General features: G+C 34.3%; 1 non-coding gene across 1 annotated transcript; it reads left to right on the forward strand.

Annotated features, from left to right (window-relative positions):
* The first annotated feature begins 6275 nt into the window (after window positions 1-6275).
* LOC141688279 (small nucleolar RNA R71) lies at window positions 6276-6382 on the forward strand. Its single transcript, XR_012561732.1, has one exon. It is a non-coding gene; the product is annotated as a small nucleolar RNA R71 (small nucleolar RNA).
* Window positions 6383-26688: the final 20306 nt, after the last annotated feature.

Raw genomic sequence — 26688 nt, forward strand, 5'->3', positions numbered from 1 at the left:
TAGCTCGTAGTGGTACAACCTCTGTCATAATAGGAGGTAGTATAGCCAACAACGGTGGAAGAATAGGACGTGGATCAGATGATGGTCCTCCAATTGAAGGCTCAGAATGATCAGCTGGTACTGGAATAAAGGAAACTGCCATCGCTGCTATCTGAAAATCGTATCACAAGATAAGAATCCTGAACCACAACGCGAATCATACTAACACCTATTATATAGTCGCACTCAACCTCTCGACTTTCTATATTTCTATTCCTTACTTCTAATTCTAACCCTCAACCCATTCCTGACAACCTAGGCTTGTGGCAGTGACTTATAACCTATAGCTCTAATACCACACTTGTGGCGCCCTCCAAACCCGGGTCAGAAGTTTAGGGTCCACAACACACACACCATATATATAAACCTGCATATAATAATAATAATAAAGGTAATAATATGCAGTGACCCTACTTACCAACATCCACGGATCGCAACAGGTTAAAGTATGCACATAAGCCACACATACACACTTATATTACAAACATCCAAATCCCAACTATTCAAACTTACAACCGAATATTAAACATTTTTACAACTTCTCAAACTTAAACTATCACAAAGTCTTCAGCTTGTTTATCTCGCTCAACCTGGAATCCTAGCCCGCACACTTGAATGGGGATCCTCGCTACCAATAGGTTCCTTCTTAACTGGAAAAGAACATAAACAGAATCGCACAAATGAGCTAACTAGCTCAGCACGTCACATTAAAAATACTAAGATTAAACAATGATTAAGTGAAATGAATTAAGGTATCATGTTTATGGATAAGCAATGATTTAGAATTGGATATTAGGTTTTCATTTTGAAAACCAAGGTTAGGCTGTTGATCAGTCACGCACTAACCCCGAGCAAGGCACACAACTCTGCTCTAATTACTGGATCTAAGGCACACATTGGCCTAACTCGACTACCAATCTGGTTTGGCCTCGAATCTGGTCCAAATGTTTATAAAACAATCCAATTCTATAATAATAATAAAATAAATAATGTAAAGCAATAAAAAGAATGATAAACAATATTGAGTTTCAAGCATAAGATGGTTCGCAATCTTCACAAGGGAATAACATAACAAATATAAAGATTGGCTATCAGCCGGTATAAGAATTGGATAACAAAAGAATCAAAGTCTCGTGGTTCTTTGGGCTAGTCTTCTAATGTATAAGGTATAAAGGTTTGAGTGTTAAACAATTTAGGTTCAGTGATTGGTATTTAGTTTGTATGTATTTGTGGAGTAGTATCGTATATCTGTGGGTTGTATCTGGATAATTAACAATCAATGGTTTATAAAGAATAAGGCTTGTGGCTCAAAGATCAATAATTGAAATCAAGGTTTAGGGTTCAGTGCTTCAAAGCACTTGCATTATAAAACAGAACTATCAATTATTCGTAATACATCTTGAGAAGGTTTAGAACACTTGCCTTGTCTTTACTCGCTAACACTTCAGTGGCTTTCAGTCACTATCTCTTATTCACCAACTATTTGCTTCCCTTTCCTATGCCTCACTTCTTCTGCTCAGATATCACAAGTATCTATCAATACTTATCTCACTTGAATCTATTCGGTATAAACTTCTATCTACGCTTCGTTTTACCCAAATCCGATTTACGGATTGAAAGTTACAATTAAAATAGTCAAACAATGCACATATACGCATATAACACATCATTTAGATCACATATAGCACATAGCGTGTAAGATATTTGATCAATCAGATTTACGGATTGAAAGTTACAATTAAAACAGTCAAACAATGCTTATATACGCATTTAACACATCAATTAGATCACATATAGCACATAGCACATAAGATATTCGATGCAAATACTTTTTCAAAGAAGATTTGATGTTAAAATGATTTTTCGGATATTTAATAGGAATTTTTAAACATTTTTCAGAATTAAAAACGGATCGTTGAATCATTTTAAAACAATAAACAGGGTTCGATTGCCCGAATCTGGCTTTAAAATCATTTTATAATAATTATCGAGCCTTAAAAACAATTAAAAATAATATTTTAAAGCTTGAAACTATTTTCAGAATTTTTAAATCAAAATAAATAATTGAATCTAATGAAATAATTAATTAAAATTAATTAATAATTAATTAAATCAATTAATTAATTAATTTTCAAATTAATTGACCAATTAACTAATTAATTATTAACTAAAATTAATTAACTAATTAATTCAGATTTATTTTTGAATTAAAAATAATTTTTGGAATTAAAATAATAATTTTTAGAATTTCTAATAATTAAAAACGAATTTTTGTAATTAAAATAAATAGAAAATATGATTTTAAAATAATTTTTAAACAAAAATCCTAAATTGCAACTTTCTGAAACCTCAAGGACTAAACTGTTTCTCTTTCAATAATACAGGGACCAAATTACAACTTTTGCAGGGTCGCCGTCGATTCGCCTGAGGTTGGCCGGAGAACACGATTCCGGCCACCTCAGGGCCCCAAACTCTCCAGAATTAAACTACTAGTTCCCAGGAATATGTACGTGCAATCAAAACATACAATCATTCACAGAATTAGCCGGAAAATAAGCAAGAAACTCGGTGTCTCCGGCGAGTTTCATTTTCTTCAATTTAAACAATTCAGGAATCGTCTGTTGTAAAGCTATACATGAATCGATTGCAAATTCTACCAGGAACACGATGCAATCATCAAAAACAACTAATAACCCTCAGGGCAAAAAATCCCAAATTCAATTGAAAACATTCATACGGGTTACAAACACTAATTTTAAAATTCGAAAATTAAACTCAATTTTGAACATGTTATTGAACTCCAAATCAGTCATATAATATACCAAAATCATCAGAAAGAAAAGCTCTACAACATGCAATCATATATTTAACACCTTAAAATTGAGGTTTTATTCTCAGAAACTATTATGAAATTATGGTTTTTCTCTGTAAAATTATATATTTAACTGTTTGCAAATGATTTTATGTACAAAATAAAATACGGTAAGGGCTATTTATATTTATGGAATATTGGTACCCCGTTGGATCATAATGGATATAAAATAGTACGTTTATTTGTGAAAACAGATCCAAAACGGTACCGGTTTTAGGATAATTATCCAATTTGTACATTTTGCAATTGCGGTCTTGGTCTCAGCGCTTTGGGTACACGTATTATGAGATGATAATATATTAGTTTAATAAAAAGATCCCGTTTTTCGAAAATACGGGTTTTATCGATTTACCGAAATGAATTTTGTATCGAAAATATTGTAACAGGACCCACACGAGGAAAACCGTATGCCGGATCGAAAAAGTCAAAACATGGAAAATGCTCGGAATATTGTAATTAGGTTAGAAAAAGTTTTCGGAAGAGTTTTAGGTTGTAAAAATGTAAGAACGGTTGAAGTCGGTTGGTTCTCAATTGTACAAAATAGTTTTTAATTACTCGAAAAAATAATTTATTAAATCAATAAATCTTTTATAAAATCATAAAACAACATATAAATTATTATAAAGATATGACAAATATCTATACTTTATTTTGGACATATAAAAATTAAAATACTCAAATTATATCATATCTAAATATCCAAACACATATACCACTTAACAAATACTTCATATAATAAATATAGAATAAATACAGAATATACATTTATTAGCAAAAATAATTACACGTTATCCCAGATATTACAGAAAATGCTAAAAGGACAAGTAAAAGTGGTCTTCTCCTGATCTTCCGGGGCAATGTAAATCTGATTATAGCTTCAGTACCCATCCAGAAGGCAATAATACTCATGACCAGCCAACCTGTCAAGCATTTGATCGATGAATAGAAGAAGAAAATGATCGTTCCTGGTGTCTTTATTCAGCTTCTAATAATCCATGCATACTCTCCACCCTGTGACTCTCTGAGTAGGGATGAGCTCATTCTTCTCATTAGCCACAACTGTAATGCCTTCTTTCTTGGGCACACACTGCACCGGGCTCACCCATGAACTGTCTGAAATAGGATAAATGATCTCTGCGTCCAGCCATTTAAGAATTTCTTTCTTCACCACCTCTTTCATGATAGGATTGAGTCTTCTCTTATGTTCAACGGTAGGTTTACTTCCTTCCTCAAGCAGAATTTTATGCATACAATAGGAAGGGCTGATTCTCTTGATATCTGCTATAGTCCACCCGATTGCTGATTTAAACTCTCTCAAAATTTGCAAGAGCTTGTCTTCATCTCTACCTGAAAGGTCAGATGCAATAATAATATGTAAAGTAGATGCATCATCTAAAAAGGCATACCTCAAGTGATTAGGAAGTGGTTTTAGCTCAAGTGTGGGAGCTTCTTCAATAGATGGTTTAAGATGCTCCTGAGAATTTTTCAGCTCTACTAATCTAAGAGACTCGAATGGCAAATCCAACTTCCTCTTCCATGGAGATGCATTCAAAAACTAAAGTTGCTCTACCCCTTCTTCGTCTTCACTATCATATTCCCCTGTTAAGGCTCTCTCTAAGGTATCTGACCTTAGCAATTGATCAAGCTCTGAATTCACTATAGAGTTTACCAGCTCCACTTTATAACACTCCTCTTCATCTGTGGGGAATTTCATTGCATTAAAGAAATTAAAAGTGACATCCTGATCCTGAACCTTCATTGTAAGTTCTCCCTTTTGCACATCGATCAACGTGTGGCCTGTAGCTAAGAATGGTCTTCCCAAGATAATAGGAATCTTCTTATCCTCCTCAAAGTCTAGGATGACAAAATCAGCAAGGAAGATGAGTTTATCCACCTTAACTAAGACATCCTCCACTATACCTCGCGGATAAGTGATGGACCGATCAACCAGTTGTAAGGACATGTTTGTAGGTTTTGGATCAGGAAGACCAAGTTTCCTGAAGACAAACAATGGCATCAGATTGATGTTAGCTCCCAAGTCACACAAACACTTGTCTAAAGATAACTCGCCAATGGTGCATGGTATCGTGAAGCTTCCCGGATCTTTAATTAGGAGGCAGTTTCTGTTACAACACCGCACTGTATTCTTCCATTAGAGAAACAGTTTCTAACTCCTCAAGCTTCAACTTTCGAGATAGAATACCTTTCATGAACTTAGCATAGCTCGGCATCTGCTCTAGAGCTTCCGCAAAAGGTATGTTAATATGCAATTTCTTGAAAACCTCCAGAAACTTGGCAAATTGCTTGTCAATTTCTACTTTTATTGTCTTTTAGGATATGGAGGAGGCAGATACACTTGTTTGTCTCCTGTATTCTGGTCAAAAATAGTATGGTCAACAGAATTTTTCTTCATTTCCACTTCTCCATCCTTCTGAGCAGCTGCACCATCAAAATTTACAATTTCTGGTACAGGGGCAGGCGCAGACGCGATTGTATGGAGCGCGGGTGCGCTTGGCTTCTGCCGAAAATATTTAGATTCTAATTTTTGATGGTTAGCGACCTTTCCAGACCTCAAAGTGATTGCTTTTAACTGTTCTTTGACTTCCCTCTTGCCTGGGTTCTCTTTCGTATCACTAGGAAGAGTTCCTTGTGGTCGATTCAGCAGCGCGTTAGCAATTTGTCCTATTTGATTCTCCAAAGTTTTGATCGAAACCGTTTGGCATTTACACATTAGCCTCAATTCCTCAAATTCATATTTTTCATTAGCAGATTGACCAGCACTTCCATGAGATTGTTGTTGTATTACCGTTGGCTGAAATTGTTGTCTTGGTGCATATTATTGTTGAAAACCAGGAGGGTTGAATGGTTTGGCTCCAAACTACTGATAAGTTTGTTGTGGATGTTGCCTACCACTTTGATTATTGCTCCAGCTGAAATTAGGATAGTTCCAGTTGTTAGGATGATGAGTGGCAGGAACTGGTTGTTGTGATCTCTAAAAATTGATCACAAACTGTGCTAACTCACTAGATATAGCACATTGATCCGTCGCATGTGTACCTGCACAAAGCTCACAAACACTTGCTATCTGATGAACTCCATATTTAGCCAGAGAATCCACTTTCACAGTCAACACCTTTAGCTGATCAGCTATAGCCGTGGCTGTATCCACCTCCAGAATACCTGCTACCTGGCCTTGTGGCAGTCTCTGAGTTGGGTTTTGATATTAGCAACAATCATTTCAATTAGCTCATAAGCTTCCTCATACCTCCTGGCCCATAAGACTCCACCTGATGCTTCATCTAACATAGGTGTCGACTGTGCTCCCAACCTGTTATGGAAACAATTGATTACCATCCAATCAGGCATTCCATGATGAGGACATTTTCTAAGCATCTCCCTGTAGCGCTCCCAAGCTTCACATAAAGATTCTCCCGATTGTTGTGCAAATTGAGTAAGAGCATTCCTGATTGCAGCTGTTTTTGCCATAGGGAAGAATTTAGTAAGAAATTTCTGAGCAAGATCCTCCCATGTCGCAATAGAACCTGGTGGTAGAGAGTACAACCAGCTCTTAGCTTTATCCCTCAGTGAGAATAGGAAAAGCCTCAGTTTCACAGCATCTTTCGAAACACCGTTAAACTTGAAGGTGTCACAAATCTCGATGAAATCCCTAATGTGCATATTGGGATCTTCCGTTGGAGCACCCCCAAACTGGACTGAATTCTGTACCATTTGAATCATGCCAGGCTTCATTTCAAAGGTATTAGTTGCAATAGCGGGTCTGACAATGCTAGACTAAATGTCATTGATTTTCGGTTGAGAATAATCCTTCAATACTTTCGTTTCTGCTGTTGGTTCTCTCCTATTATAATGATCACTTATGTTTCTACTTCTTCTAGTTTGTGCTTACGAGATTGAGAATGTGTTCACATACACACTCGCTCGAATACCTGAAACACACAAGCAAAGTAAAATTTGTAAGAGAAATAATCCGAGTCAGTGAACTTTAACGACCACCGATGACAAGCACATAAACTAAATTTAACACTGATCCTCGGCAGCGGCGCCAAAAACTTGTTCGCACAAAAACACGCAAGCGTATGCGGTCACAAGTAGTATAAGATTAAGTATAGTTCGTTCCCACAGATATTGGTTTAATTCATAATGTGCACTTATGCAACAATGTGTGATTATTATTCACTGTTAAGACAAATATTAATTTGAGTTTGATTATTTAAAGTAATTATGTTAGAATGAATTAAATATGAGATTAAAAGTCAAGTTACTTATAAAAAATAAAATATGGGATTCTAATTTCATTAAATACTTCATTCAGAGTTTATGCCTTTTATCATAGTATATGAAGGTTATGATAACTAATCAGACAACACGAAATTAGTACACACCATCTTTCAATATACGTGTACCCTACTACCCAGCATCCAAATATTAGATAGAAGCTGGGCATAGACCAATTATGCTTAGACCCTATATGTTAATAAGATTTGAAAACATAACAGTGTAAGAGTAAGTTATCTATTGAGATCACATAGGGAAGCGTAAGATGGTTAAAATTACACTATGAATCATGCATGTTAAAACTTCCATAAACCTATGCTAGCATGTCAAGTTCTAAACCCCTATATCCACTTTCGCATTCAATAGAGATTAACAAACAACTTAGATGTTAGCTACGCATCCAAGAAGATTAAGCAAAACCATACTAGGAAATCAATAATTCATCACACACTGAAAACTTAAGCAATCAACTACAAACTCCATAAATAAATCCGCTAGAATCCCACGATAACGATTAGTTCATAATCTAACGTCTCATCATCATTGGTTCCAATGAAAACATGATAGTAAAAAGGTTCTGAATACTACAAGAGAATATAAAAGTACTAAGGTTTATAAAACAAATCTGAAATAAACCCTAATTAGAAGAATACAAAAGAACGATATAGAACTAAATCTTCTTCTTCTTAGTCGTCTTGTGTGCTTTTGGTTTTCCAGATTTCTCCTCTTTTTCCTTCTTGTTTAATTCATCTCCTTTTCTTTATTTATATGTGTTGGATTTTAATCGCAGCGGAGGCATGGCAAAACACTTTTACACATATAAAATCCAAATAAAAGCATATAAATCGTGGTAAAAACATAGGGATCGATTACTAACCTTTAATATGCGATCCAAAAGCAACGATCGGAGATCCTTAGCAGCTGCTCCTCAAACGTGAAGCACTCCACCGGTATCCACCAAGAAAACGACGTTAAGGAGGAGGAGGAGGTGGAGAGAATTAGGTTTTTCTAATAATTGGGGTTTTTGGGTTAGAATGAAAATAGGGTTTATAATAGTATATTTATAGGCAAAATTTTCAGCTGAAATTTTCCCATAAATATTATTATTATTATCCCATTTATTATTCTCATTAATAATTAAAACCCCTTTTAATTATTAATCCTTTTTCTAAACACTTTAGAAATAATTCTCTCTCTTGATTTAATTTCCAAAAATTAAATCCTTAATTAATAATATTAAGAACTTTTCTTAATTAATTTATAATCAATTAAATCTCATTTAATCAATTATTAAATTTTCCAATTAATTATTTATTTCATAAATAAATAATTATTAGCCATTATTAATTAATTCTTCCACCATTAAATCATTCTCTTTTTATGGTGTGACCCTGTAGGTTCAATATTAAGCCGGTAGTAGAAATAAATAATAATAAAACTATTTTATCATTATTTATATAAATTCTCTAATTTATTAAATATGATTAATTAATTAATCACATTTATTCTACATCGTGAGGGATACTTCTCAGCATATCGCGACTATCCGGATAATATGAATTCACTGCTTAGAATACCAAGAACCTATTCAGTGAATAGTTACCATACAATAAACTCCTTCTACCCTACAATGTCCCGATTAAATACAAGGCATGGATCTCGTGTCAAGCCTATCTAATTTAATCACTTGCTTACCATTCACTGACAGGTTCTTGGTATTCTAAGCAGTGAATTCATATTATCCGGATAGTCGCGATATGTTGAGAAGCATCACTCACGATGTAGAATAAATGTGATTAATTAATTAATCATATTTAATAAATTAGAGAATTTATATAAATAATGATAAAATAGTTTTATTATTATTTATTTCTACTACCGGCTTAATATTGAACCTACAGGGTCACACCATAAAAAGAGAATGAATTTATGGTGGAGGAATTAATTAATAATGGCTAATAATTATTTATTTGTGAAATAAATAATTAATTGGCAAATTTAATAATTGATTAAATGAGATTTAATTGATTATAAATTAATTAAGAAAAGTTCTTAATATTATTAATTAAGGATTTAATTTTTGGAAATTAAATCAAGAGAGAGAATTATTTCTAAAGTGTTTAGAAAAAGTATTAATAATTAAAAGGTGTTTTAATTATTAATGAGAATAATAAATGGGATAATAATAATAATATTTATGGGAAAACTTCAGCTGAAAATTTTGCCTATAAATACACTATTATAGACCCTATTTTTATTCTAACCCAAGAAACCCAAAAGTTTTAGAAAACCAAATTCTCTCCACCTCCTCCTCCTCCTAAAAGTCGTTTTCTTGGTGGATACCGGTGGAGTGCTTCACACTTGAGGAGCAACTGCTAAGGATCTCTGATCGTTGTCTTCGAATTATTTTTAAAGGTTAGATTCGATCCCTCGAATTTTTATTCACGATTTATATGCTTTTATTTGGATTTTGTATGTGTAAAAGTGTTTTTCCACGCCCCGCTGCGTTTAAAAATCCAACATATATCACATATATCAACATGAATCAACATCAAGGTAGGCATGTTACATCATCTAGCATATTGGTCTAAGCATTATACATCTCTATGTATCACATGAAGCATTTAAAATCAATTAAAATAGTCAAAAACAACTTTAAAACACTTCTGTTAGCTATAAACAGTATGAAACAATTTCATAAAATATCATATAATATACCATTAGAAGCGTCTCGAAAAGACGAATCCAACAACACCAAAATCGCCCAATTCTCAGCTGCCACGTGCCCGCACGCGCCGAAGGAAGGTCTCCCACGGGCCCCCACGCGCACACGCGCTGACAGACGCGTGTCACACCGCCGCCCACGCGCGCCTACGCGCCCAGAACCCTACGCTCACGTCAGCATGACGTCATCTGATGACGTCAGCATGACGTCACCAGCGCGTGTCTACCACGCGCCGCGTGTGGCACGCCAGCGCGTGAGCCCCACGCGCGCGTGGTCGACGCGCGGTCCTTCGTTCGGTTTCAGCAGTCGCCGTCTTTTCTCCTCGACTAGCGTGCCGCGGTACCTGACTGTTCCTTGTACCTTTGCTTTGCTGTGTCTTTGTCCGTGCCATCAACAAACAACAGCAGACAACAGCATATATACAAACATATATATATATACTATATATACATATATTTATACTAATTAAATTACGAATTTAATTGTAAGAACTTCAAAAATTCATAATAAAAAATCTATACATCATAAAATTATGAAAAAAATACCCAGACAATCTACAACACTTGTAGAACCCAGATCAACATTCAAAATTATTCTGAGAAATGATTTCTCATCAGACAAAATTAATCCATGATATAACTTGTAAAAATCATAATTAATTCATACAAGCACATAAAATTCTGAAATTTTTACCACAGATCTATATGTATACAACCTAAGCTCTAATACCATTGTTGGATTTTAATCGCAGCGGAGGCATGGCAAAACACTTTTACACATATAAAATCCAAATAAAAGCATATAAATCGTGGTAAAAACATAGGGATCGATTACTAAACTTTAATATGTGATCCAAAAGCAACGATCGGAGATCCTTAGCAGCTGCTCCTCAAACGTGAAGCACTCCACCGGTATCCACCAAGAAAACGATGTTAAGGAGGAGGAGGAGGTGGAGAGAATTAGGTTTTTCTAAAAATTGGGGTTTTTGGGTTAGAATGAAAATAGGGTTTATAATAGTATATTTATAGGTAAAATTTTTAGCTGAAATTTTCCCATAAATATTATTATTATTATCCCATTTATTATTCTCATTAATAATTAAAACACCTTTTAATTATTAATCCTTTTTCTAAACACTTTAGAAATAATTCTCTCTCTTGATTTAATTTCCAAAAATTAAATCCTTAATTAATAATATTAAGAACTTTTCTTAATTAATTTATAATCAATTAAATCTCATTAAAATCAATTATTAAATTTGCCAATTAATTATTTATTTCATAAATAAATAATTATTAGCCATTATTAATTAATTCCTCCACCATTAAATCATTCTCTTTTTATGGTGTGACCCTGTAGGTTCAATATTAAGCCGGTAGTAGAAATAAATAATAATAAAACTATTTTATCATTATTTATATAAATTCTCTAATTTATTAAATATGATTAATTAATTAATCACATTTATTCTACATCGTGAGGGATACTTCTCAGCATATCGCGACTATCCGGATAATATGAATTCACTACTTAGAATACCAAGAACCTATTCAGTGAATAGTTACCGTACAATAAACTCCTTCTACCCTACAATGTCCCGGTTAAATAAAAGGCATGGATCTCGTGTCAAGCCTATCTAATTTAATCACTTGCTTACCATTTACTATGCTTAGTTCTATGCAAATTAGAAACTCCTTTCTAATTTCATTCACTCTGGCCAGAGATTCCTGAACTAGCATAAGTGGATCAGCCTTGAACATTTGCTTCCTTCACTGGAAGGGGTAGATCCTTTATTGATCATACACTATCTTCGTGTACAAATTCCTATACCCAGTAGAGCCCTAATAATTGTCCCTGGAGATTAAGAACTAAACCAAAGCATAGTTCAGTGTACACAAGATGACTATGATGACCTCAAGTCTAAGGATACTTGTACAACTATCACTATGTGAACAACTACTGACACATGAGTGAACTCCATCAGTTGTTCAGGTGGGCGAGTCATGTTCAGTGAACTTATTCTATAATAAGCACCTACATATAGTGTCACCACACAAATGTCTATGAGAACAGACATCCTTCATAATGAAGCAAACATAGTATGTACCGATCTTTGCGGATTATTAATTACCAGTTAGTAATCCTACGACCAAGAACTATTTAAGTTTAGAGTTATCATCTTTTAGGTCTCACTATTATGATCTCATCATAATCCATAAAAGCTTTACTCTAAACTATGGTATATCTTATTTAAACACTTAAATAGATAGAGCCCGTAATAAAAACAAAACTAGTCTTTTATTAATATCAATGAAATCAAAACAGATTACATAAAAGTTATTCCTAAATCCTAATACATGATTGGACTTAGGACATATTCCTTTCAATATGCTCCAGTCTGACGTGGCCGATCAGAATATCCAAAACATACTAGAAACAGGATTCTGCCTTCCTGACCTAGCGCGTGCGCGCTCTGCTACTCGAAACTAGGGCGCGGGCGTGCCTAAGCCAAGCGCGCCCGCGCTTGGCTTTTGGAAAATTTCTGCAGATTTCTTATTTCTCGTTCCGATATTTTATCAATATAGAAGTATATATAAGTCCATTCATGCCTCTAATTAAAGCCCTGCACATACTTAACAGAAAATGCATTAATAACACAACATACTTGAGGTCAATTCATCAACTTAAGCCGATATGAAGCGTTCTAAATGGATATAAAATCCACTTATTAACCGTAGAGCGTAGATCACGAGAGCGGGATAAGTGGTGATTCAACAAGGTTTGGAACTCCATTAATGAACTCTTAAAGCTTCTTTAAGGTATAGATTTTTACTACAAATTAAATATCTATTTTTGCATGAATCATGCATAGGGTTTCGATTTTATTCTGGTTTATATTTCATTTTACATCATTTCTATTGTGTTTATGTGCTCGAAACCCTTTACCATCATGGCTAGTTAGGATTTGAGATGTCTCTTTTTGAGATGACCTTTGTCGGGATAACTTTGTGACCAGCAAGGCCCTCTATGCGGTCTGACCAGGGAGGTCCTTTATACGGTGCCGTCGATCATCACTTCTGTAAAAATTCACTACTCAATTTGATCAGTGAGGCCTCCAATATGGCTTGGAAAGAGAGGTCTTGAAGAGCTATTTCATGTAATAACTACAGAGGCTACATGTGTGACAAGATCAACAAAGTCCTTTACAAGATCTAGGTTCATGACAAAATTGGCATCACAACATGTATAGGAATCGCTAAGTAGTACCATGACCCTCAAATATGAAGGGTTTTTAGCACATAAACGCAACGAAAACGTTAATTTAAATCTTAAAAAAACGAAACCCTCCGCAGGAACCGTGCGAAAAATAATATTTAATTCATAGTTCAGTATGTTTACCTTAAGAAGCTTTACGTAAATGGAAAGATAGAGGTCTTTAATGGCGATCCAAAAATGATGAACGGAGATCCTTAACAGCTGCTCCTCAAGTGTGAAGCACTCCACCAGTATCCACCAAGAAAACGATGTAATGAAGGAGGAGGAGATGGAGAGAATTAGGGTTTTGTAAATCTTTTTGGTTGAGGCAAAAATAGGGTCTATAATAGTATATTTATAGGCAAAAATTTCAGCTGAAAATTTTCCCATAAAATATTATTATTATTAACCCTTTATTATTCTCACTAATAATTAAAACACCTTTTAATTATTAATCCTTTTTCTAAACACTTTAGAAATAATTCTCTCACTTGATTTAATTTCCAAAAATTAAATTCTTAATTAATAATATTAAGAACTTTTTCTTAATTAATTTATAATCAATTAAATCTCATTTAATCAATTATTAAATTTTCCAATTAATTATTTATTTCATAAATAAATAATTATCAGCCATTATTAATTAATTTCTCCACCATTAAATCATTCTCTTTTATGGTGTGACCCTGTAGGTTCAATATTAAACTAGTAGTAGAAATAAATAATAATAAAAATATTTTATCATTATTTATATAAATTCTCTAATTCATTAAATATGATTAATTAATTAATCATATTTATTCTACATCGTGAGGGATACTTCTCAGCATATTCCGACTATCCGGATAATACGAATTCACTGCTTAGAATACCAAGAACCTATTCAGTGAGTAGTTACCGTATAATTAATTCCTTCTACCCTGCAATGTCACGATTAAATACAAGGCATGGAACTTGTGTCAAGCCTATTTTATTTAATCACCTGCTTTCCCATTCACTATGCTTAGTTCTATTTAATGTAAATTAGAAACTCCTTTCTAATTTCATTCACTCTGGCCAGAGATTCCTGAACTAACATAAGTGGATCAGCATTGAACATTCTCTTCCTATACTGAAAGGGGTAGATCCTTTATTGATCATACACTATCTTCGTGTACAAATTCCTATACCCAGTAGAGCCCTTATAATTGTCCCTTAAGACTAAGAACTAAACCAAAGCATAGTTCAGTGTACACAAGATGACTATGATGACCTCAAGTCTAAGGATACTTCTACAACTATCACTATGTGAACAACTGCTAACACGTGAGTGAACTCCATCAGTTGTTCAGCCGTGTGAGTCATGTTCAATGAACTTATTTTATAATAAGCACCTACATACTAGCTATAGTGTCACCACACAAATGTCTATGAGAACAAATATCCTTCATAATGAAGCAAGCATAGTATGTACCGATCTTTGCGGATTATTAATTATCATTTAGTAATCCTACGACCAGGAACTATTTAAGTTTAGAGTTATCATCTTTTAGGTCTGATTATTATGATCTCATCATAATCCATAAAAAGCTTTACTCTAAACTGTGGTATATCTTATTTAAACATTTAAATAGATGGAGCCCGCAATAAAAACAAAACAAATCTTTTATTAATATCAATGAAATCAAAACAGATTACATAAAAGTTATTCCTAAATCCTCATACATGATTGGACTTAGGACTGATATCTGCTCGTCACACTAATTGAATAAGCAACATTAGGCCTTGTACACAATATCGCGTACATGATAGATCCTATTGCTGAAGCATAAGGAATCTTACTCATACGCTCTCTTTCCTCAGGTGTCTTAGGAGACATTTTTTCGGAAAGGGACACTCCATGGATCATCGGCATGAGACCTCTTTTGGAGTTTTCCATGCTAAACCTTTTAAGCACTTTTTGGATGTATGTACCATGGGTAAGACCTATCATTCTTCTAGATCTATCTCTATAGATCTTCATACCGAGAATGTAGGATGTTTCTCCCAAGTCCTTTATGGTGAAGTTCTTTGATAGCCATACTTTGACTTATGTAGGATCGGTATATCATTTCCTATAAGAAGTATGTCATCCACATACAATACAAGAAATGTTACCGCCCTCCCACTAACTTCTTGTAGACACACGGTTCATCTATGTTTTTGATAAAACCAAACTCTTTGATTGTCTCATCAAAACGGATGTTCCATCTACGAGAAGCTTGCCTTAAACCATATATGGTTCGCAGCAGCTTACACACTAGGTGTTCATTTCCCTTGGAAAGAAAACCCTTTGGCTATGTCATATACACTTCCTCCTCAACTTCCCCATTGAAGAAGGTCGTTTTCACGTCCATTTGCCAGATCTCATAGTCGTAGTAAGCAGCAATCACAAGCAAAATCCGAATTGATTTTAACAGGGCTACAGGCGAAAAAGTTTCATCAAAGTCAATCCCTTGCCTTTGTTTGAATCCTTTTGCCACGAGCCTGGCCTTATAGGTCTCCACCTGGCCATCTGCTCTAATCTTTCTTTTGTATACCCACTTGCACCCAATAGGCTTAACACCTTCAGGCGCCTCAACCAGAGTCCATACTTGGTTGGTATACATAGATTCCATTTCGGATTTCATGGCACTATGCCATTTCTCTGAGTCAACACTACTCATAGCCTCATTATAGGTCACAGGATCGTCATCATCAATGATTGACAACTCATTGTCATTCTCAATGACAAAGCCATAATACCTCTCAGGTTGGCGAGACACTCTCCCTGTCCAACGAATGGGTTGTTCCACAGAAGGTTATTCAGTCTGAACAGGTGTTTCCACTTGATCCGTAGTAGTTTGTGCTTCTTGAACTTCATCAAGTTCAATTTTGCTCCCACTGTTTCCTTCAAGGATAAACTCCTTTTCCAAGAAGGTAGCATGTCTGGAGACAAACACCCGATGATCGGTGTAAAAGTAATACCCCAAAGTCTCTTTAGGATATCCCATAAAATTACATTTTACGGATCGAGATTCCAGCTTATCTGGGTCAACTTTTTTGACATAAGCTGGACATCCCCAAATCTTAACGTGTTTAAGACTCGGTTTCCTTTCTTTACATATCTCATATGGTGTTTGAGGAACAGATTTGGAAGGCACCTTATTCAGTAAATATGCTGAGGTTTCCAATGCATAACCCCATAGGAATACTGGAAGATTCGCATAGCTCATCATGGACCGAACCATGTCTAACAAAGTTCGATTTCTCCATTCAGATACCCCATTTAACAGTGGAGTATATGGAGGAGTCCACTGGGAGACTATACCATTTTCTTTGAGATAATCTAGAAACTCTCCATTCAAGTATTCACCACCTTGATCTGATCGAAGAGTTATAATACTGTGTTTGGTTTATTTCTCCACTTCATGTTTATATTCTTTGAACTTTTCAAAGGCTTCAGACTTGTGTTTCATCAAATACACATATCTGAATCCAGATCTATCATCTATGAAAGTAATGAAGTACAAAAATCCACCCATGGCTTGCGTAGACATTGGTCCACATACATCCGTGTGTACCAATCCTAGAAAATCTGCAGCCCTCTCTCCATGTCCACTAAATGGAGATTTGGTCATTTTACCCAATAGACAAGACTCGCATGTAGGATATGATTCAAAATCAAAGGGTTCAAGTAACCCTTCCTTATGCAATGTCCGCAGTCTATTTTCACTAATATGACCTAGCCTATAGTGCTATAAATAGGTCATATTTTCATCATCTCGTTTTCTTTTATTAGTTTGTTCAATCTGAAGTAAACCATGCTCTACGTCACATACATACAGACCATTATTTAAAATGCCACGTCCAAAAAGAACATTATCTCTAAGGATAGAACATTCATTATTCTTAATAATAAATGAAAAACCATCCACATCCAACATAGGAATAAAACAATATTCCTCACAATAGAGGGAACGTAATAACAATTATTCAAATTAATAATGTTGCCCGTAGGCATATGTAAACTAAATGATCCTACAGATATGGCCGCAACCCTTGCTCCATTGCCCATACGTAGAATCACCTCATCTTTTTCAAGAGTCCTACTTCCCTTTAGTCCTTGCAACGAATTGCAAATATGAGAACCACAGGCGGTATCTAATAACCAAGTAGAAATTTGACCTAGTGACATATTAACTTCGATCATGAACATGCCTGAATCAGAAGCGGTAGTCTTACTTCCCTTCTTCTTCTTCAATTCTGCAAGGTAAACCTTGCAGTTCCTCTTCCAGTGCCCCAACTTGTTACAGTGAAAACAAACAGCTAAATTAGGACCAGTCAACTTATGAGCATCTAGTATGCTCCGGAGTGATAGTGCATAAGACATGACGAATATAGTAAATCTGTAAATGATAAACACATAACAACACTTAGCAAATATTCAATTTCATTTCAAATACTATATGAATCGGGTCTTTATTCATAAGTGTCTCCCACTAGTTTATCTAATTTTTTCAACCCCCTAAGTGAAAATTAAGCATTCATAATGCTAGTGGGAATAGGGATCCTACATTCCATCACACAACCTCGGCTGTGGCACAAAACGTCATGTGATGTTCAATAGGCAGAAAACTCTTGTCAATTACATCTTATGTTATTCCCTCATATAAGTTTAGCCTCTTGAATAATTGAGTCACGGCTGTGGCACGACAAACTCAATATTCTAAGTCAAGTCTAACCCAACATTTCGTACAATTGAATCACTCTCCAACGGCCCACGGCTGTACCACGTACCGACGTTTAGATTCTAATTCAATGTACACATCTCTATGTAATAGACAAGTATTTCTTATTTCGAAATCAAAGCCCTCGGTTGTAGCACGAAACGACAATGATTTAAAAATAAGAACCACTTTCTACCATGTTGGAAGGCTATGACCAACACAAGCCAGTTGTGTCATAGGCCAATTACTACTTGATATTATTTAATTTTAGAGGGATTATATTACCTTACAATCATAATCATATTATAAAGAGATTTTTCCTTTTAAATTAAATATTTCAAATCAATAATCGATAATCAGATGATTCCCAGATCGGGTGGAGCATTGTCAAGAGGCGTCACTTAATAACCCTTTCTTACAGATAGAAATCTGTTATTGACAGAATCATCCTTTCTCTCAATATTGAAAATTCATATTCAATTACGTCTTTCATAAACACAAGAATCTCATGATCGTATTCATAATATTTATTGTTAAGGCAAGAAACGATTCATATTCTAGATTTTCTAGAGCACGCCTTATATTGATTTAAGTTCACCTAAATCTATCATCGCATGGTAAACATAGGCATATATCTCATATATAAAATTAAATAAACAAGTAAATATAAAGTGCAATAAAGTAAATGTGTTTGGTTATGGCCCCATCCTATGTGATCTTTATCAAGCTCATGATAAAGATCAAGGTCAATCTAATATGGTGATGGAAATAAATACAACTACTTATTACATAAGTCTTCTTCTTTGTTTAGACTTCTTGTATGCCTCGTCTTCTTCTTTGTATCACCTCCATTGGATAGCCTTCTTGAGTCTTCAATTACATTACATGATTGAAAGTAAAACTAATCTAATGAACTTACAAGAATAACTCGAGTTACATTCGAGATTTATGATTATAAAGATTGACGACATTCAAGTCGTATTTAAAACCAAAACCAAAACCATTACACTAAGGTCGAAAGGCCATAACCATCCACCATGCTCATACTACACATAAAAGCATGTTAAAACACATAATCTGATCTTAACATATCATATTATCCATGATCTAATCATAAAAAGAAAATATGATAAAAATCAGAAAAATCAGAATCAAATCAGAAAAACAAGAATTACTGTTTACGGGCAGTAAACGACGTCAAACGCCTTACAGACGAGTCGTTGATAGCATAAGCTATCAGTTTTGTTCAAACGCTCGTTTACCTATGGAATAGGGTATTCGTTTGCGTAAATCGGACACCAGACCCAGATTTCAGCAAATCTGCAGCAGCCAATTCAGAATCCGTATATAATATGATTTTCATAATTAGAACAAACATAAATCATGTATATATCAGTATATATACAGATTACATAATCATCTTATGATTATACAACTCACATGAATATCATATATTCAAAACCATACATATATAAGCATATTATATGAACATCAAATCATGGCGAATCACGTACATGCTCATATATCGAAAACAGTTAAACACATAAATGAATTAAAAACTTTTCGCAAGTAGCTCTGATGCCATTGAAGGGTTTTTAGCAAATAAACGCAATGAAAATGTAAATTGAAATCTTAAAAAAATGAAACCATTAGCAGGATCAATGCGAAAAATAATATTTAATTCGTAGTTCAGTATGTTTACCTTAAGAAGCTTTACGTTAATGGAAAGATGGAGGTCTTTAATGGCGATCCAAAAATGATGAACGGAGATCCTTAGCAGCTGCTCCTCAAGTGTGAAACACTCCACTGGTATCCACCAAGAAAACGAGGTAATGAAGGAAGAGGAGATGGAGAGAATTAGGGTTTTGTAAATCTTTTTGGTTGAGGCAAAAATAGGGTCTATAATAGTATATTTATAGGCAAAATTTTCAGCTGAAAATTTTCCCATAAAATATTATTATTATTAACCCTTTATTATTCTCACTAATAATTAAAACACCTTTTAATTATTAATCCTTTTTCTAAACACTTTAGAAATAATTCTCTCACTTGATTTAATTTCCAAAAATTACATTCTTAATTAATAATATTAAGAACTTTTTCTTAATTAATTTATAATCAATTAAATCTCATTTAATCAATTATTAAATTTGCCAATTAATTATTTATTTCATAAATAAATAATTATCAGCCATTATTAATTAATTTCTCCACCATTAAATCATTCTCTTTTATGGTGTGACCCTGTATGTTCAATATTAAGCCGGTAGTAGAAATAAATAATAATAAAACTATTTTACCATTATTTATATAAATTATCTAATTCATTAAATATGATTAATTAATTAATCATATTTATTCTACATCGTGAGGGATACTTCTCAGCATATCGCGACTATCCGGATAATACGAATTCACTGCTTAGAATACCAAGAACCTATTCAGTGAGTAGTTACCGTACAATTAATTTCTTCTACCCTGCAATGTCACGATTAAATACAAGGCATAAAACTTGTGTCAAGCCTATCTTATTTAGTCACTTGCTTTCCCATTCACTATTCTTAGTTCTATTTAATGTAAATTAGAAACTCCTTTCTAATTTCATTCACTCTGGCCAGAGATTCCTGAACTAACATAAGTGGATCAGAATTGAACATTCTCTTCCTACACTGGAAGGGGTAGATCCTTTATTGATCATACACTATCTTCGTGTACAAATTCCTATACCCTGTAGAGCCCTTATAATTGTCCCTTGAGACTAAGAACTAAACCAAAGCATAGTTCAGTGTACACAAGATGACTATGATGACCTCAAGTCTAAGGATACTTGTACAACTATCACTATGTGAACAACTGCTGACGTGAGTGAACTCCATCAGTTGTTCAGCTGTGTGAGTCATATTCAGTGAACTTATTCTATAATAAGCACCTACATACTAGCTATAGTGTCACCACACAAATGTCTATGAGAACAGACATCCTTCATAATGAAGCAATCATAGTATGTACCGATCTTTGCGGATTATTAATTACCAGTTAGTAATCCTACGACCAGGAACTATTTAAGTTTAGAGTTATCATCTTTTAGGTCTCATTATTATGATCTCATTATAATCCATAAAAAGCTTTACTCTAAACTGTGGTATATCTTATTTAAACATTTAAATAGATAGAGCCCGCAATAAAAACAAAACAAGTCTTTTATTAATATCAATGAAATCAAAACAGATTACATAAAAGTTATTCCTAAATCCTCATACATGATTGGACTTAGGACATATCTATTTCAAAATATGTACGTAAGGGCAATGCCCTTGGTTAATCTCAAAATTATATGGTGAAACATTACGACACGTTAATGAAGGTTTTAGAGGTATAAAACGCAACGGAAACTGTAATTAAAAACATGAAAAATCAGAATTTTCGAAACCCGCCACAGGATCCATGAAGGGTTTACCTTATGAAGCTTTATAAATTGGTTAACTATTGTAGGTCAAAAGCTTGTTCAATCACCACGCATCCCGCTCTCATAATCTATTATCTATCGTATCCACACGAATGCTTGAATGCAAGAATTGAATGTTTATTAGCACAAAATCGTTTCTTCTTACTCTCTCCCCATCTTGTCGCTTGGTGGCTAGGGTTTTAGTAAACATCTTGCATAAAAAATCATCCATGCAAGAGATATTATATAGAGGGTAAAAATGAATTAGAATTCTTAACTAATTAGGAGTTATTATTAATTTGAAATTCCTATTTGTATTATAATTAAGTCTCACTTAATTATTTAACAAATAAATTTCATAATTAATATTAGTAAATTCGAATATCATTATTTATGTAATAACCCAAAAAAAAATTGAACTTTTTGTAACCCTTATGAATAGTGATTTTGCTGATTATGCTGAATAAGAAAACTTTTCATGTCACACTATGTAGGGGTTCTTTTATTGATATTCTGAGATCTTATTAGTACTCTATATGGTATATAAGTGTATGTAAAGATCGTCAGAATCCAAATTCGAACACTTTGATTTTTCCCGAAACCCACCAGATACAGAAAGAATTGAGTATAAGGTAACATGATTAAAAGGATTTTAATTCAAGAATTATAAGAGAGGATCATAAAAGGAATATAAAATATTGAGAAATGTTTAAGGGAACCTAAGTAATGAGATCCCAGGTATGATTCCTCAAATGATAAATGAGAACGGAAGTTAAGCGAACTGTATAACAGATAAGCGGTCATTAGCCAAGTAATTAGGGGTTAATCAAAGAGGTTAGTGGGTGATGATGTCATCATACCAATAAGAAGAAAACAAGTATAAGAAGATGACATAAGAAAGATGACATAGGCATGGTGACATAAGCATGACAAATAGAAAGGTTAGTTGGTTGATTGTGAGCCATGTAATTTTTACCATGATCAATTTAATTAGCAAACATGAAAAGCAACCGGGCCAAAAGAAATCATAACACAAAAATTGAGAAGTTGACTTTGTTTTTCCACAAGAAGCTCTCGGCCAAAACCAGAGCAGCAACTTCAAACTACCATATCTCCTTCAATACCTACTCAAATAGTATGTTCTATAGCTCTTTGGAAAGGTATTGAGATGGCCTACAACTCTTGTTCACAAGTCTCATCCAAATAAGCAAGGTAAGACCCTCGTTTTGACAGTTCTTTCAATCTGACTTTTAGAAACTTTAAAACCTAACTTTGTGTTCTTGATTTCTTTGGAAAGATCAAGCTTGTAGGAGGCTCCCTAAGACTTCCTAGCTACTCTAATCACTCCAAGGAAGGTATAACACCTCCAAACCCTAACTTTACTTTGAGTATTACGATGGTTTTGATGGTTATAATAAATGAGAAGCATGATGCTTGTGTGTTTAGAGTTTGGATTGGATTTGTAAAGATTTGGATGTTGAAATCTTGTTTATAGTTAATGAAACTTAAGTATAGATAGTAGTTCATTTTTGGGGTTGTATAAATTGGAAAATCTTGAGGTTTGGGGACTGATGTAGTAAAGTTTGGATGAGGGTTGGTTGTATTGTTGGTTGTGAGTTGAATGGTGGTTGTTTGGAGTGGTTTAAAACTTGGTAATTGCGTAAACATAGCCGTCGTAATGCTCAATTTCATACAACTGCTTGTTCTTAGTGTTCGGTACAGAGAGCTAACTATTGAATCTGTGACTTTTCCATGTTTAGTTAGATTATATCATAAGCTTCGTTTTGATATGTGGTTCGCTTGAATCCGATGTACGGTTTAGGAGAAACGACTGTTTTAAGTAACGGCATTTCGCGACCGAACCATTACCCCTCACCTTACTTTGAAACCTTGGTTAAGGCCCTTAAATGACTAATTGGAGTATAAAACAATTATGTAAAGTGGATTAGGAAGTTGGGAGGGTACTCGCGAAAGAATCGCCTTAAAACCCTTAATGGTTAATTTATTAAAAATGGTGGAGCTGAGGGTACTCGAGCGACTTAAGTGAATCGTTAAGCGCAAAAGCGAGCGTTATAGTCTAGTTGGTTAAAGTGTAGATTCTTAAGCGACTTTGGTTTAATTCTAACTTATATGTTGTTTATAGGTTACCAGGCTCGTCCCAGGCCTTTTACCACCCCCAGTCGCTCAGGCAAGTTTTCTACCCGTTATACTGTTGTTGTGATGTAAATATATGTATATGCATTATCTTGTGATAAGTGCATGATTGTTATTAGCAAATCTTGCGATATATTGGAGCATGCTGATATGGTTTATATGCATGCCTGTTTCATAATATTGATATCTAACTGTTGATTCAAATACTTATAAGTTGCATAATACCTATGCTAGAGATAAGCAGTAGTTGTGTATACCCTTAGTGTAGGGGACCCAAAGATGAACATTTTCTAAACCGGGAGTCGATGTTCCCGAGTATTATATATATATATATATATTAATATATATATATATATTGATATAGTTTTCAAAACTATTAATCGAATAAGGTTTATTCGATAACTTTATTTTATTTAATGAATTTTATTTTGAATATTCATTCGAGGACTTTTGACTCCGCTTACTTTATTTAATGAATATTATTTTTGAATATTCATTCGAGGACTTATGACTCCGTTTATTTTATTTAATGAATATTATTTTGAATATTCATTCGAGGACATATGACTCCGCTTATTTTGTTAAATAATATTCTTTATTTTATTAAAGAATAATGTTTCGATAATCAAACTTATTTTCGATTATTCAAATAAAGATCGTACTTTCGTATAAGTATATATTTGGTTATTTATTATTCATTTCAAGTATGAGTTTTAAAACTTCTACTTCAATTATTTTTATAGAGATTATCCTTTATGGGAATATTATTTAAATAATAATATTCAAATATTTTCTAATATATCGGGACTGATTTCTTTCATTAAATCAGCATTACTCCAAACATTCTTAAAAATATTTTCGAGTCTTCAAAATGATTTTTAAAGGTTAGAGGGGATCCCAAAACTTGTTTTCAAATTTAAGATCTTCCTTTTTGAAGGGGACTTGAATACTCGCTCAAAAATCTAAGGGATCCGACTCTGTGGTGTATTTTATATTCGCAAAGAGGTTGTTGTTTTGATAAATGAATTGATTACTTACCCAAAGTTCGGGAAGTAAGTCCATCTATTTGAGTCGGCATAAGCAACATGGGCTCAGTGGGCGTCCATGAAAGTGTAAGTGGCTTAGTGGGAGTCCATCAATGCGTAAGTGGCTGAGTGGCAGTCCAGCATAGGTCCTAATGCGGCCAGGGTGATGACCAGTGGGGAATTCGTCCATCTACTAGTAGAAAAGGTTACTTATTGGTATCTTTGCCTGATCAGCAAGATATCAGGTTTATGCCAAGGTTTTCTCCTTTCCAAATTCATTGGATATTGCAACTCTGTTTATAATTTTCATAACAGAGGTTTTCAAGGAGTGTATGAAATGTATATATATATCAGGACTTAATGAAGTATCTCGTAACTTCATTTCTTTCAAATGATATTTCAAAGATTGAATCTATTCAAGTCTTATCTTGTAGTCTCATCAGTGTGATGAACTTTTGAAACTGATTATAACTTGAACGGTGGTAGTTCAAGTAGTATTTGGAAAAGATATAAGTATATTGGAGTATCTTGTAACTTCATCTTTTCAACTTATATCTAGTTAATGATTATCTTATGAATAACAAAGGTTTTCAGAAAAGCGTTGAGATAAGGTTAGATATATGAGATCACCTTGCAACGATATTTTTATACAATTATAAACTGGAACTCTGTGTTTATTATACATGTCATAGGATTTCAAAGATTGTGAAAAGTATATAGGTATATATATACTGAATATTTTGCGACTTGGTCGCGTTAAGATATCAACTTGGTTCATTTCTTCTTGACCAAGACTTTCATGAGTACTATGAGAATGCTCATATATTGTAAATTATTATACATATTATTTTGGTGGGCTTGTTGCTCACCCTTGCTTTCTTCTTTCATCACACAACAACATATAGACAAGATGAACAGGACCAAGCTCCCAATTTGTGAGCGGTTAGGAAATGTTCCGCAGTTTCCTGTAGGCGTTGATGCCTTTGTAGCTGAGGTAGGAGCTACCAATAGGCTAGGCTTTCAACTTTTGTTATGCCAGACTTATGTATAATTATGAATTTTAATAATGGCAAGGAATATGTAAATTTATTCAGAAACCTTTTGAGGTGTAATGGCTTATAATTGTGGAATAAAACGACTTGTGTTATTTTTGGTACTCATCTCTGAGACTATAACTTGTGGTGTGTGTGTGTATATTGTGGGGTCACAGTACGCAGTAGTTGGTTGTTATTAAAATTAAGTGTTATTAAGGGAAATGGATCTCGTGACAATCCGGATCCCTGACCCCGGATTTGGGGGTGTTACAGAAATGGTATCAAAGCTAAGCCTTATAAACCTCAGAGATTATATGATGTAAAAATAATAAGTTCACTAAGATAATAAGAACTCTTGCCAAGTTCATGGTCGGACTACGTAACATAGTACTGACAGTTAAAACCCTTATGGGAACCCTTATAAATATCGTGATAGAAGCGTAGCTCGTTATCGTATATGGTAGCGGGACTCCGAACCCTAAGGTTGAGGACCAACAACGCGATGATGTTTTATTAGTTATTGGAGATCAGATTGTGGATCCGATAGAGCGTCCTAACGCAGGACCGACTGATGTTCATATTGAGGATGTAGAGGTTGAGGATGTTGTCCTAGAAGGGATTATTGCTGAGAAGGATTCCGTGGAGGATCTTGACAAGAATGAATAAAGGACCATTGAGGAATTGATGACCATGGTTAGGGCGACTACCAGAGGTAGGATTGGCCGGTCACTACCGGAAGTTCGTTCAAGTTTATAAAGATAGTAGCCCCTTTAACGCGGCTTACTCGTAAGACTGAGAAGTTCGAATGGACAGAAAAATGCGAGAACAGCTTTTAAGAACTAAAGAAAAGGTTGGTGACAACCCCTATGTTGGCGTTGCCGGATGGAAAAAGGAGATTTCATGATATGTAGTGACGCTTCGCATAAGGAATTAGGGTGCTTCTTATACAGCACAACAAGGTAATCGCGTACGCGTCAAGACAATTAAGGGAATATAAAATTCGATATCCCCACCCATGAGCTTGGGCTCGTGGAAATAGTTTCGCCCTAAAGATTGAAGGCACTACTTGTATGGAGAAAAGTGCGAGATTTACATAAATCATAAGTTCTCTAGTAC

The sequence above is a fragment of the Apium graveolens genome, chromosome 9, assembly GCF_009905375.1.
Source record: "Apium graveolens cultivar Ventura chromosome 9, ASM990537v1, whole genome shotgun sequence".
NCBI classification, from domain to species: Eukaryota; Viridiplantae; Streptophyta; class Magnoliopsida; order Apiales; family Apiaceae; genus Apium; species Apium graveolens.